The sequence below is a fragment of the Mauremys mutica genome, chromosome 22 (genome assembly GCF_020497125.1).
Source record: "Mauremys mutica isolate MM-2020 ecotype Southern chromosome 22, ASM2049712v1, whole genome shotgun sequence".
Classification (NCBI taxonomy): domain Eukaryota; kingdom Metazoa; phylum Chordata; order Testudines; family Geoemydidae; genus Mauremys; species Mauremys mutica.
Genome location: NC_059093.1, coordinates 21,489,044 through 21,504,645, shown reverse-complemented (window position 1 = coordinate 21,504,645; position 15,602 = coordinate 21,489,044). Strand labels below are relative to the sequence as shown.

Sequence of the window (15,602 nt, the reverse complement as noted above, 5' to 3'; positions counted from 1 at the left end):
GGGTGGGCAGGGCGGGTCTCAGGGGAGGGGCAGAGAGGTGTGGGTGGTGAGCAGGGCAGGTCTCAGGGGAGGGGGCAGAGAGGTGTGGGTGGTGGGCAGGGCGGGTCTCAGGGGAGGGGCAGAGAGGTGGGGGCGGTGGGCAGGGCAGGTCTCAGGGGAGGGGCAGAGAGGTGTGGGTGGTGGGCAGAGCAGGTCTCAGGGGAGGGGCAGAGAGGTGTGGGCGGTGGGCAGGGCAGGTCTCAGGGGAGGGGCAGAGAGGTGTGGGTGGTGGGCAGGGCAGGTCTCGGGGAGGGGCAGAGAGGTGGGGGGTGGGCGGGGCGGGTGTCACGGGAGGGGCAGAGAGGTGTGGGTGGTGAGCAGGGTGGGTCTCAGGGGAGGGGCAGAGAGATGTGGGTGGTGGGCAGGGCAGGTCTCGGGGAGGGGCAGAGAGGTGGGGGTGGTGGGCAGGGCAGGTCTCAGGGGAGGGGCAGAGAGGTGGGGGTGGTGGGCAGACCTTGGGGCAGAGGGTGTAGAGGCACGAGCAGCAGGCAAGGAGGTCGCAGGGGAGGAGAGGAAGGAGCAAGAGGTGGACTAGCTCTTAGGGAGCTTCCAGTGCTCATGCCCAGCCTCCCCACATGCAAGAGCCATGGGCCACCTGTTCTCTGGGTCTTCACTAACCAAGCCCCTCCCCGAGCTCTGTTGATGGAAGAAGCCCTCCTGTTGACACAGCGCTATCTGCACATGGGTTAGGTTGATAGAATTGCATTGCTTGGGGGGGGGGGGGGTAAATTTTTTTACAACCCTGAGTAATTTAGTTAAACCGACCTAATTTTGCAGCACAGACCTGTGCAAAGAATCACACACCCATCTTAGGAGTAAAACGTCACCTGCTCCTCTGCTTTACAGAATCCAAACACGAGTAAAGCTTGTCAGGCCCCGGTGGCGATGGCAAGGAGTCAGGTGTGGGCAGACAGTGTGTTATAGCTACCCACAGGCACCATGGCTTAGCTGGCTAAAGCATCTGTTTTGTAAACAGGAGATCCTAGGTTCAACTCCCAGTGGTGCCTTGTTGACTGGTTGTTGGGGCACCTGCTATTGGCTACTGTCAGAAGACAAGATTCAGAGCTAGATGGGCCTTTGGTCCAGCCCAGTGTGGTTTTTCTTATGGTTTAAATAACACTCACAGGCACTGATAACAGAGTTACTGAACGTTTGGGAGTTAGGAGCGGGTAGGTCAGTGGTCCAGTCCCCACACAGATGACCCCTGTCTCCCTCTGGGAAAGGGGCAGGTCTGGGCTCTCACACCAAATGGCTCATTGTGGCTGCCAGAATCTGTGAGCAGCTTGTTTAGTTTACAGCAAAGGTTGAGTCCTGCTTTGTGCACCGTGTGTGAGACTGAAAATCCTAAACTGCCCTTTGAAATAACGAAAGCAGCAGGACGTGTTATTGTCCCTGCCCCAGAGCAGACAGACCAATGGAGAAATGCCGTCGAGTCCAAGGTAATACTCCACTGCCATTTTACCTTTTTTGCTGGCTAAACTCCTTCTTATCTGCCTGGCCCAGGCTGTCCTCTGCCTCAGCTGCTGCTCCCAGCCTGCTGTAGAGTCAAACACGCAGGGCCCCCAGGGGAACAGAGGCTGGGACAGGGCAGCAGCCTGGGTTGGGCTGGGAAGATGCTGGGAGTTCTCGTTCCCTGAGAACTGGCCTGGCTCCCTTCTCAACAGCAAACAAATCAATTCCACTTCCCCTCCCCAGAAAAACCAGCCTGGAGCCAAGGGCAGCAGGGGACGATTCCCTGCAGTTCCCACCGAGGCAGGAGAGAATCCAGGGTGTTTCTAGCAGAGCTTATGGAACTGACGTGGGGAAACCAGCCTTTAACAACAGGCAGTTCCAGTTTAAGCTAAGAGTTTTTAACAATTTCTACATTAAATAACCCTTTAATCGTAGTGTCACCATCCATAACATTGCTTCAGCCTTATAGGTTCCCAAGTGCAAAACTAAACATCTCTTCAAATCCAAGGAAGTGGAGATCAGTCAGTGTTCAGAGTCATCCCACATAAAAGAACCATGTTGTGGTACATACTGGCCCCATCATGTGGCCATCGCCTTTCTCTCCTCCTCCAGAGTCAGAACGTGATCAGCTCACACTGAGGGGGAGCAACACCCCTCCCTTGGTCTCTATGCCAGAGCTCCTATCAGCTCAGTGTCCTTCCCACGAGAGTCGGCTGCTGAGAGGGTTGCGATAGGGTAAATGAAAGCAGAGGAGGATTGTTCCTGATGGGTTTTCCATTGTGTTGCTCTGTGATCCTGCTGGAGGAAGCATCATTTGTGTTTGTTTCAGTGTCTTGGGTTGGGCTCAGGTTGTGATCCTGAGCACAGGGATTCTCTGCTCCTAGCCCCTCAGGGAATGGACAATGGAGCAGCTTCAGAAAGTGGATAGAAAGTAGCCTAAGAAAGTGTAACATAAATGAGAAGAAAAACAGTATTATCACCTCCCTGGTGGTCTAGTGGTTAGGATTTGGCATTTTCACTGTTATGGCCTGGGTTCAATTCCCAGTCAGGGAAAAGTGACTTTAAACCAAAACTGCTTCAGTTTTTCACTTACAACATAAACAAATCCCTGGTATTTTCCTGATTCCCCCCATCTTCCCACTGTCTCCATGGCAGGGCTGCCTCCAGGCGCCAGTGCAGCAAGCAGGTCCCTGGGGCAGTCAATGGAAAGGGGAGGCTTCAGCGGCAATTCATCCCTCTCAGAGGGAAGGACTTGAGGCCAAAAGTGGCAGAGGTTGAGCTGCAGCTTCTTTATTTTTTTTTCCACTTGGGGCGGCAAAAACGCTGGATCTGGCCCTGCTCCAGGGAAGACAATTTGTTAAATCCCAGATGAGTGCAGTTCTATCAGTTCTCAGCCTGAGTCCTTAGGTCTTAATCCTGAGGATATTGTCCCATCATGGGGCCATTTCCTGCCTCTCTTTCATACAGACGCACAATTTTCCTTGCACAGACACAGGAACAGCAAGATCTTTCTCTGTCCCTTGTGCAAAGCAGGGGGCCAAATTCCATGGAAACAATGGACAAGCAGGGGGCCCTGGGCACATCCAGCCCTGGCCGTGAGATGTTCCCTCCCCTCTTTCTTTATGCCCCTGTTGTTATTTCATGGATTGTCTGAGATAGGGAAAAGCTGAGTTCACTGCAGGTGGAGGGTAAAAAGGACCCTGAAAATCTCAGGCCCCAACCCCTGCTACCAGGATCACTGAGGTGCTGGGGATTTGAGTAGGAAAGGGACTGTGTGAATTGTCAAGGTGGGGAATGAATAACAATCTACAACTAGATCCACCTCATTAATCACTGACACAGGCTAATCCTGCTGCCGATAGAAGGGAAACTGGGAGTGATTCTTTGCTGCTCAGCCATGGAAACAGTGACCCAATTGCACCGCAGTGAATGTGCTGGGGAAAGCTGGACTTCACAGGCAGGTGGAAAGAGCAGATCCTAGAAACACCTGGAGCTTCCCACACCACTGCTGCCACCAGGGTCAGGTGTTGAGCGACTCACAGCGCCCCTCCCCTCCCATTACCTTCCAGCAGAGGGTGGCAGCACCCCTCACCCAATGCAGGGGAGAGGGCTGAGTGTATCTCTGCACCCTGAGTCCAGGGCACCCACTCTCTCTGCCCCACACATCCAATCTGGCCCTGCTGCAAAGTGACCCCTAAGAACCAGCAACCTCCAGGACAGCAGGTTTGGCCCTCAGAGCAGGGAATATGTCCCCCATGCTGCTCTTAGGCCACTGAATGCTCTGGAAACAAGAGGGCTCTGAGTGTAACCCAGGGGTCAGCAACCTTTCAGAAGTGCTGTGCCGAGTCTTCATTTATTCACTCTAATTCAAGGTTCCGCATGCCAGTGATACATTTTAATGTTTTTAGAAGGTCTCTTTCTATAAGTCTATAATATATAATCAACTATTGTTGTATGTAAAGTAAATAAGGTTTTTTAAAATGTTTAAGAAGCTTCATTTAAAATTAAATTAAAATGCAGAGCCCCCAAGACTGGTGGCCAGGACCTGGGCAGTGTGAGTGCCACTGAAAATCAGCTCGTGTGCCACCTTCGGCACACGTGCCATAGGTTGCCTACCCCTGGTGTAACCCATAGCAAGCAAAGACTATCTGGGGATGTAGTGCAGTGGTAGAGCACATGCTTTGCGTGTATGAGATCCTGGGTTCAATCTCCCCCATCTCCAGGTTGATTTTTTCACCCTGCTGCTTTGCTCACGCCCAGAGGGGATGTGGCCCAGCAGTCTCCCTGCAGGAGTTTCAATCCTGCTCAGTGAGGGGCAAGTGCTAATTGCATGGAAGGTCGGGGGTGTTCTGCTCCTAAGTCACCTCGGTACATGTAAGATTCCCACCCGCTGTGCTGCTTGGGACAAGGGTAGATGAGAAGGGCGAATCCTCCAGCACTGGAGGGAAAGGTCCCATCTGCACAGACTGAGAGGCAAGGAAACAGAGGGGCAGTCAGTGCTCAGAGAGGAGGGAGGTCAGTGATGTACACCCAGCAGGGGACACTGTCTTTTTGAGGCGAGTGCAGCTGGCTTGGGATGGTTCTGACTGTTAGCCAAAAGGGCTCGTTTCCCCCTGGAGCTTACCTAATTACCCCAAGGAGGCACGGAGACAGGAAGACGAGTACCACACCCTTTATGGATCGGTCAGCTGAGCGGGTGCTCCTCTCGGCTAGTGCCAGAGAAAGAGACACACCCCACAAGCCCGAACGGGCCTTCTTATAATCAGTAACAAACAACTTAGCCTACATTCGTCTACGTCATTTGGTTGACCTGTAGAACCTGTACATGTATCTGTTAGGGGATAATTGGGTACGCAGGATACATATATCATTTTGTGGGGGAAACAAGATACATCTGTTGAGGATACATTTGTCATTCTGACGGGGACACAAGATACATCCGTTGACCCTTTGTACTAGATACTTTGGATGCATACATGGAAAAACAGCTGCATACACTTGAGGAGCCAAAATGGCTGATAAGCTATCCAAACAAGCTAATAAGCAATTAGCTGACATAGGTAGATGTAAAAAAAAAAAAAAAAAAAAACAGGAGTACTTGTGGCACCTTAAAGACTAACAAATTTATTGTAGCATGAGCTTTCGTGAGCTAAAGCTCACTTCTTCGGATGCATAGAATGGAACACACAGACAGGAGATATTTATACATACAGAGAACATGAAAAGGTGGAAGTATGCATACTTCCACCTTTTCATGTTCTCTGTTTGTATAAATATCTCCTGTCTGTGTGTTCCATTCTATGCATCCGAAGAAGTGAGCTTTAGCTCACGAAAGCTCATGCTACAATAAATTTGTTAGTCTTTAAGGTGCCACAAGTACTCCTGTTTTTTTTTTTGCGGATACAGACTAACACGGCTGCTACTCTGAAACCTGTCATAGGTAGATGTACGTCCCTTGTTCCTGTTAGGTCGATTAAAGTTTCAGGCCTACTACAGAAAAGCTTCATTGACACTGGTTTTCACCAACACTGACGATGGATAGAAAAAAGGCTGGAGTCAATGACAGATGAGACCACAGAAGGGGAAGGGGAATGGCAGCCCCACAGAAGGTCCTGGGTGCTCAGATGCCCCAGTTATTGCACCCTGGCCTGTCACAGAGAGAGAAAAGACCCAGCGGGACCCAGCCCCCCTACAGTGATCCCATGGACAAGAACCTGGCTGGGAGTGGGGTGAAGGTTCCCTCTGGGCAAAGGGGAGCTGAAATCCCTCAGTGTCCTGGAATTTAAGCAATGGAAGCTTCAAACCCTGCACGGGTGTGGGCTGAGGTGCATCAGCAGAAGGTTGGGCTGGACGGGGGCGGCAGGTTTGTATAATTTTTGGTGGTGTCCAGAATGGGACCAAGTCCTGCCCCACCCCCACCCCAGCTTTAGGCCGATTCTCCTGATTCCCCTTAATCGGGCCCCACCCCTAAGTGCCCAAGCCCTGGTACTGCGTACTGGCAAGAGCTGGTGCGCTGTACCAGGGTGGCCCGGCTTCCTCAGGGGGCAATTTAAAGGGCCTGGGGCTCCCAGCAGGGGCTGGGGTAGGGCTGCGGGGCGCTGTGGGCTATTTAAAAAGTCCAGGGTTCCCATTGCTTCTACCACCCCGGCCCTTTAAATAGCCCCCAGAGCCCCGCAGCTTCCCCAGGGCTCCCTCAGCTATTTACAGGGCCGGGGCAGTGGAAGCAGGGGAGCCCCGGGCCATTTAAATAGCCCCCAAGCCCCGGGCTGCTGCTGCTACCCCGGTGCTGAGGGGGCACTTACCGTACAGGGTGGGCTGTACCCCCTGTACCCGCACCCCCTGCCCTGCCTGCACCAGTCCCTGCCTCCAGCCAGCCCCACACCCCCTGCCTGCAGCCAGCCCATCTCCAGCCAGCCCCACACCTCCTGCCCACAGCCAGCCCCACACCAGCCAGCCCTGCACCCCCTGCCCTGCCTCCAGCCCCTCACCCCCTGCCCTGCCTGCACCAGCCCCTGCCTCCAGCCAGCCCCACACCTCCTGCCCACAGCCAGCCCATCTCCAGCCAGCCCTGCACCCCCTGCCCTGCCTGCACCAGCCCCTCACCCCCTGCCCTGCCTGCACCAGCCCCTGCCTCCAGCCAGCCCCACACCCCCTGCCCACAGCCAGCCCATCTCCAGCCAGCCCCACATCCCCTGCCCTGCCTGCACCAGCCCCTGCCTCCAGCCAGCCCCACACCCCCTGCCCACAGCCAGCCCCTGCTGCACACTCTGCCTGCACCAGCCCCACACCCCCTGCAGCCAGCCCTGCACCCTGTCTCCAGCCAACCCCTGTCGTACCCCCTGCAGCCCTGCCTGAAGCCAGCCAGCTCCCCACACCCCCCTGCTCGCACCAGCCCTACACCACCGGCCCTGCACCTCCTGCCCTGCCTGCAGCCAGCCCCGCACCTCCTGCCCTGTCTCCAGCCAACCCCTGCTGCACCCCCCTGCCTGAAGCCAGCCAGTCCCACACACCCCGTCTCCAGCCAGCCCTGAACCCCTTGCCCTGCCTGCAGCCAGACCCTACCTCCAGTCAGCCCCTGCCCTGCCTCCCGCCAGCCCCATGTCCACTGGTGCCTGCAGTTCCCAGGGCAGTAACCCTGCATACCTGCTTCAATGAGGGGGGCAGGGAGCAGCTGGGACCCACACATGTGCACACCCTAGGGTGACCAAACAGCAAGTGTGAAAAATCGGGACGGGGGTGGGTGGTAATAGGATCCTATATAAGAAAAAGTCCCAAAAATTGGGACTGTCCCTATAAAATCAGGACATCTGGTCACCCTAGCACAGCCCCAGGGAGTGGCAGGGACCCACACATGTAAAACAGAATTCGTTTCTAGTTCAGGCCCATCTTTTTAAAAAAGAACTTTAGGTAGGGTTAACATACACCTGTATTTTCCTGGACATGTCAGGCTTTTTGGTTCTTAAATCACTGTCTGGGAGGAATTTTTAAAATTTAAAAATTCCCCCTGGGAAAATACAGACGCATGGTAATGCTATTGGTACAAAAAATACATACTGTGACACATCCCTTAAATCAGAACTTTTTATAGGGAACTGGTTCCTAAGGAATGAAAGTCTTTTTTATATATACACATATAAATCTATATAAATTTTAAGTTATCCCTGCCGGGGCCCGGCTGAAAATGACTGCCCAGAGTTCGAGAACTGTCCCTGTTCTCATTGGACAGATGGGGAGAAGCCTGAAGTACAAAGAAGGGACGTGACCTTCCCAAGGGCCTACACAGCAAGGTGGTGGCAGAGCCAGAAAGAGAAGCCACCAGTCCTGACTCCTGTTCTAATGGACAAAAAAATCCAGAGAAAGGGCTAGAGCCCAGGAATCGAGATGGTGGGGAAATTTCATTGAAACCATTTCTGTCAGAAAATCCCCTTCAGACTAAACCAGTTTGTTTCTCGAAATCAAAACAAGTGAGATGAAAGTTCTTTGCACAAATATTTTGTTGCAAAACAAAAGCATCTCCTGTTTGTCAGAGTGTGTTAAATTGTCTCGTCGCACACAAAGAGGAGACACTTAGATCTCAAACATTAGATAAGATGCTTCAGTCTGAGCTAAGTAATTGCTGCTCTTAACAATTTCAAAATAAAAAAATACAAATCAAATAGACTATTTTAGCTATTCTATTATGTCATAATCTGCTCTGAGTAAATGTGATAGGACACCGCATATTATGCACTACTCCTAGTGACACTCGCCAATGGATCCCCACCCACCGTGAGGTAGGTAGGAGCGGATCATTATTATCCCTACTTGAAAGAGGGAGAAGCTAAGGCTGAGAAAGGAGAATTGACTTGTCTTAGGTCACACAGCCAGTCACTGGCAGATTTGGGAATAGGCCCCAAGAGCCCTGATTTTCAAACTAACCATCGGATCTTGAATTTCAGACACTGAATGACCTGAATAAAGTGCTCTCAGATGAGCTCCAGACCAACAACAGTGCACAATAAATATTCAGCAAGTATTTGAGGAGAACTGCAATGTTAGAGAGAATCATGAACTGCTCTTAGACCATTAATGCAGAAGAGCAGCAAAATTCATCAAACATATGACAGGTTATAACTTATTTCCTTGGGCTTAAAAGAGAACAACAAGGACCTGAGTCTCCTCCCTGTCAATAACCCCCTGCTCAGCCAATCAGGGTAGAGACTGAGGACGGGAGGCTGAGGGTTCTCGCCCAAAGGATGGCCCAGGTCACCGGTGGGGATCACTGCCTGAGCACTATTTCAGCCCCACACTTTCGGGTGGACCTCCCACAGTGGGAGCTGCAGAGCATTCCCCTGAGACACATACGCACACCCCTCCTGGTGTTGGGAGGGGAACAGGAGAAATGACAAAAGAAGCAAGGGACAAAGAGAAAGGAGGGAAGGATGGATGGAGGAAAAGGTGAAACCAAAAGGACAAACCCTAGTGACCCCAGTGATTCTAAGGGACAAAATCCCAGGTGCGCAATAAAATTCTGCCTCCTTAAGCTCGTGTTTTCCATGCCTAGAATTCAATGGTCACCAGATAGATCAGATTGAACAGGTTTCAAACCTCGAGGAGGCTCTTACCTTCTAACAGGGACGGCTGTTTTCCAGTAAAATCAGGAAAAGGGAAGGAGAAAACTCGAAAGAGGTTCCTCCTGGCGCTCACGTCTGTGAACCCGAATACTCTCTCAGTCCTCAAAGAGAGACCTGGAGAAGGAGACTTGCTGAAGTAAAGCCACAGGGGTCTCTGAGGTTTCCCTGGCCCCTCGCCCCTGTCCTGCCTGGCTGATGTCAGCATCTCTCTGTGAGGTCACCACCTCCCCACCACCTTTGACCAACAGTCTGAGGTCCTGCAAAAATCCTTTGTGATGTCACTGCCACAACCCTCCCTTGCTGTGCTAATGTCCTGCCCCTGCCCAGGCACTTTGGAGGCTTGAGCTACTTCCTGTGGATCACCCCACACAAGGAGCGTTCGTTCTAGGAAACAAGTCGGCTAGACAGGAAAACATCAGACGCTGCTCCCAATGCTACACTCAGTTTTTCAGAAATTAGTCGACTTTATGGCCAGAAGAGACCATTAGAGCATCTAATCTGACCCCCTGCATATCACAGGCCTCCTGTATGACACAAGAGCTACTTTTGGGGCAAACACATTCCAGAAAGGCATCTAGTCTCCATTAAATGACATCAGGAGATGGCAAATCCACCACTTTCCTTGGTAGCTTGTTCCTGTGGTGAATCATCCTCGCTGTTGAATATTTGTGTCTTATTTCTAATATGAATTTCTCTCTTTTCACCTTCCAGCCACTGGGTCTTGTTATGCCTTTCTCTCCTCGATTAAAAAGCTCTTTAATACCCAATCTTTTGTCTCCATTAAGGCCCTTCAACACTTCAATGAAGTCACCTTTCAATCTTCTTTTGATAAGCTAAAGAGGTTGAGCTCATTCAATAGCTCACTAGAAGGCATTTTCCTCCAGCCCTCAGAACACTTCGTGGCTCTTTGGTCATCAGACTCCTGAACTGCAGCTGGATGTGGCTCTTGTTCTTCTGCACAACATAGCTCCTGGAGAAGAGGGATCTGCAAATGTACATTCGTATGATACCTTTGTTTAACTGATGAAAACATAAACTAGACACTTAGAGGATTGGAACTGATTTTAGCTGATGGACAGCTTTATTAGGTTTTTATGCATTTGGACAGTGAAATGTTGAGTGTTTACATTGATATCAAGCATTCCTGTATAGAGGAGCCCCTGAACATAATGGAGAATGGAAATGAAAATGTTTTCCTTTTTTTTAAAAAAAAGAAAGAAGGTTATAAGAGAACACAGGGGTTTGAGCTGAGGACTACTTGATCTGCAGTTAAGCACTTTACCACTGAGCTATACCCCCATGACAACAGGAGTATGGAATCGTAATCTCCAGGACTTTGAAGGACAAACGCTGATTCATCGAGCTCCTTTGCCATTCCCAGACCACAGGTGGTTTTAAAAATGGGGTTAGATTAAACTTTTTAAATGTGGCAAACACCACAGCTTGCACACCCACCAATATAGCTTCTCCCACTGACATAGCTGCCACCTCTTGGGAAGTGGATTAACTGCACCCACAGGAAAACTCTCTCCCATCAGCATAGAGCAGTGGTTCTCAAACTGAGAGTCAGGACCCCAAAGTGGGTCATAACCCTGTTTTAATGGGGTCGCCAGGGCTGGCATTAGACTTGTTGGTGCCTGGGGCTGAATCCCTCAAGCTCTGGTTTTGCCCTCCCCTAACTGGGGCAGGGCTCAGGCTTTGTCTCCTCTGCCTGTGCTCAATGTAGAGGGGCTTGGTGCGTCTTTCTAGGGTCAGGTAGTAAGTTGGTTTTTTTTGGCAGAAGGGGGTTGCAGTGAAAGGAAGTTTGAGAAACCCTGGCATAGAGCCTCTGAGTATGTCTAGACTTGGCTCCCTGTGGCAAATCAGACACTGAAAGTACAGCCATGGAGACACCACACACCAGCCTTGCCCAGCAGGCAAGAATCAAACCTCCACAGGCAAGTGCCTGTTGCTTTCTAACCCATCTCCCTCAGCCCTCAGCCACCACCACTTAACAAAGGGGCTTTTCTACACGATGGTTCTGGTCTCACTGAAGGGTCATTTCCAATGGTTTGCTCAGACCAGCATTAGGGGAAATGGTGCCCTGGGCAAAGCTTGTACTTTGGCACTTCCCCATTGCCCCTGGACGATCCCCACTCCCCCTTTACCGCTAGCCCCTGCACTCCCAACCCTTGCACCTCCTTCACCCCTAACTCCTGCCCCCTCCTGTGTCCCCTTTGCCCTTAACTCCCTGGGCCACCAGCCATTGCCCCTCTCCTGCAGCCCCTTCACATGGCTCCAGTGCTGGGGGCCCCGCACTTGTTCTCCCTTTCCCTGGGCTTTGGCATCACTAGCCCCTGATTAGCGAGTAGGGTTCAGTGGTCCCCAAAATGTGGGGCATGACTCCTAGGGGGACACAGAGGAACATTCATGGGGGCACCTCAGGGCCTGAGCCAGCCCCCATGGAGGGAGCAGCACTCAGCACCACTCTGCCCCAGCTCTTCCCCAACCCCACCCTCAGCCTGGGCCTCTGGCTCCCAGCTCAGCCTCGACCCCCTTACCCCTATCTGCACCCCTCTCCCCAGCAAGCAACAGCTCCACTCCCAGCCCCGGTTCTTGACTGCAGCTTCCGAGGGGCCACAGCCATGGCTAAGAGGACACAGAGTGAAATGTTTGGGGACCACTGGTTTAGGGTGATGTTCTCAATCACTTCTACGAAGTCCAATAAAAGCTATTCCTCACCCACCTACCCCTCCATCAGGACGGTCTAGGTATGTTCTGCTGCCCTTCACTCATGCAGGAAGGATAATAACATTTCATTCCATTCAATCCTAAAGTGATTTGTAACCCGCCACCAGCCAAAACTGGTCATTTTGGGAAAGCGGCCCCATCATGCTGCATAGCTAGGCAGAGTAGGTGTCTATGGAAAAACGGTCTGTTCCTGAAGTCTTTCCCCCAGCTCCTCACTAGATGTGAGGGGGGAGCTCATTCAGCCCCTGCTTCCGCTTAGTATTTAAAAACTCCTTATTGTCCCTAGCTCTGCTGCCCTTAGATTTCTCCTCCTGTCCTTTTTCTAACAGCTCAGATGAGGTGGCCGAGTGGTTAAGGTGATGGACTGCTAGTGTCAAAGTTAGACTCAGGACTCACAGTTTGTTTGACCACTCTGTTTTATTAGCACAGCGCTTCTGCTAATAACACCCAGATAATGTGAGCCCCATGCAAGACACAAACTATCTTATTTATACAGATAAAAGGGTGAGAACTTAACAAGATAACAAAGGAAGCAGAATCAGATAAGTTTACCTGGGCTAGGCATGCATATCTTATTTCCTTACTACCCATCTTCTGTTAATGTTTCGCCATTAGCACCATTGTTTATGCCTAATGTTTCTTTTCCTGGCACCTGTATTTCAACATTTCTTATTTCTGCTTAAAGGTACATACAACATTTCTTTAATCCATTCTTATTTTTACAATATAATTCATTCTACTTTCACAATCCCTCCTTTTGGTCAAGCTCACACCATGACCAAAATTTTACTGGGTTCCACGTATTAACCGTTCTTTATCTCTTTGTTCATCAGCAATATTCAAAATCATCATATTAGCACTCTGTTCTGGGGCAGTCACCTGAGTGGCATGCCTTACACAATTTTGGGTACAACAGGAGACTAACTGAAAACATACAAAAATTATTAGGATTCCAAACAGGATAGTCAGGGCTCCCTGAAACAACCAGTTTCCTATGCCAGAGAATACTTAGCCACTTCCATAAAGAACTTGGCTCTTCATGGGGAAGATATGCGATTTGTTCTAAGTGGCTAGCGTGATCTATTACCTCATTGGTATCGTCAGGTATAAACACACAACATTGTTTTCCAATGAGAGCACAGGTCCCTCCTTTGGCCGCCAGCACTATGTACAATGCCTGACGGTTTTGGAAGACCACCTGTCGGATCGCCCCTGTTTCTTTGGCCAGGGCTCTTAAACTTTCTTCAGTTTTATTTGCCATTATTTTAACTACTTCTTTTAACCTCAGGAGCCTTTTTTTGCCCGGTGTATTACTCCCCCAAGTGGGTTAAAGGAACTGCCAATAGTCTCTTCCCAGGTGTCATTACTGTTCCATATTGTATTAAACGGACGAGGTCCTCCAGTGAAGTCTGGGGAATTGAGTGGGATAGCCAGGACAGGAACATCAGTTTGACAGTGGGCTGGGATGTGGCTGCAGACCCAGCATTTAGAAATATTAAGGGTCTGAGCTATCCACACTTGCTGCTGGATAAAAGAATTGTCATTGTGGACTCCCCCGACCTTCAGACACCAACAGCCGAGGAACAGGCACCACATGTTGGAGGCAGGGCCCTTCTGGTTCTGACAACCTCAACTGAGGGAACTGTAGTCAGTTTTATGTCCACCAGGCAGCAGGCGCTAGGCTCACTACTGCTTTTTCTTGGGCCTTGCTTTAGGTAGTCGTCTGCTTCTGGCAACCCTTACGAGAACGTAGATTGTAAGGTATTGCAGGCTGTTCCTCTACGTCATCTTCTGGAGTCAAAATTGACTCTGCGTGGTCCTGAGGTGATGATTGGTTCGCTGGGGTGGTGCATTCTTACACGGCAAAGCATGTATTCATGCTGCGGATGCCAGACAGTTTAACAGCAGTTTGGGTAGTAAGCAGTGCCTGATGATTCTTTGATACTCTTTAAGTCTTTTTGCTTCTTTTCTTGACTCTGGCTATAACAATGGCCTTCACACCTTATCTTTTCCTGATGCATTCATTCCTCATTCACACAAACAGATTGAGAATACAAACAGTAGTATTTTATATTGAGCAAAAAGGCATTGCAAATTAAACCTTGCTAAGTTTTACAATTAACCAAGACAATTTACATTGAGACCCAGGCCTTCAATGTTTCTCTAATTTACTTAACATAGACACAATAGAGAATCCTGTCTCTTACTACCTAAATCTTAAAACAAAGAGTTAGAGAGGGCCCAATTTGTAATGCATATGGGAAAACAGAATCTTATAGTCCCAGAGGGTCATTTCTTTCTGCTATTCAAAAAGGGTGGCTGGTAGGATGAAATCAAATTATACATTATAAAGTCCAGCTCCTACATACCCCCCTTTTGACACTAAGATTATCAATCGCCAGTGTCACTTCTTATGTAGTAAAATACTGGGAGGTGATTTGGCCCTGTGGCTCTAGCTTTGCATACATTTGTTTTATCCACCAACATATTTTAAACATTTCAATTAAACACATACAATTTAAAACCAAAAACAATTAGGGGTAGGAACATTAGTATGCCAGTAGTTGTGGGAGACCATCCAGATAATATGAATGGTTCTGTTTCCCACATTGTTTTGTTTGTTTGTTTTTAGGAACTATGTTACCTTTTTACCTTTTTAAACAGATAATTGGTAACTGTTTGCCATTCAATGCCAAGACTGATAGAGAACTCAGCTAAATCAGTGCTTACAGTAAGCTGAGACTTTTTGGTTGTGGCAAATAGTAAATGTGATTATTGGTAAACACAGTACTTACATTACATGTACATTTGTCTACTGATGGGTTGCTAACACTTCTATCCTTTTAAAACACTTCTTTCCAAGAATTAACACACACATTGCCCGTTATACAATACTTTGGTCTAATTATTAATTTTATCCCACATAGAGGATCCTAGTGAGATGTCTTTACTACAGGGCTTTGGAGCAACAGGCATGGATAAGCATACCCACTTTTGAGGAGCTCACTTGGTACAACCTCTAGTGTCCAATAGTTTCCCTTCCTCCCCAGCCCACTGGCTTGAGGTTTGAGGTAGCCAGAAGGATCCCAGGTGCAATCTGTGGAGTGGGTTAACTTTCCATATCTTTGCTTCCAGAGCCTGTTGGGGTGTGCAATTTTAACAATAATTTCTTCACTTAACAAATTTTGTCTTACCGTACTGGAGTCATACTGCATCCAGTTATATTGATAGGTATTAAACAATTATCTTTTTCTTTGCTTTAACAGATGTATTAAAACCTTAATATTCTCTGATATTACCCAAAAATCTTATGTTCTAAATATCTGCATTTTAGTACATTCCATAGCTATTGCAGTATGGTTTTTTTTTAAAACTTTTATTTGTTTTTTGTAATAGGTTGTTCTGTAGCTGGTATTAGCTTTTTCTGATTTTCTGAAAGACAAAAATAACATTTTTCTACCCCTTTCAGGGTGGCATTGATTGTTGCTTAAAAGATTCCTTTCTTTTACAAATACCCTTGCTGATTGCAGGCAAAACAGAGGAATTACCCCCATGTTTTCCTGTGTGTGTGTGTGTTTTTTAATAGGCAGGCCAGGTTTTAATGGCTTCCACTTTTTAAGGGTTATGGGGAAATTATTCCACTGTTGAGGTATACCACCTCATGAATTTAATAACTAAAGTTTTTCTTCTTATATAGCAGACCAAGTTTGTAATGTTTTTCCTGCTGTGTTAAGCTTTAAGTTTATTCACAGGTAATAGCTGAGAAGC

General features: G+C 49.1%; 1 non-coding gene across 1 annotated transcript; it reads left to right on the top strand.

Annotated features, from left to right (window-relative positions):
* The first annotated feature begins 2,472 nt into the window (after nt 1-2,472).
* Nucleotides 2,473-2,544, top strand: TRNAE-UUC. Its single transcript has one exon. It is a non-coding gene; the product is annotated as a tRNA-Glu (tRNA).
* Nucleotides 2,545-15,602: the final 13,058 nt, after the last annotated feature.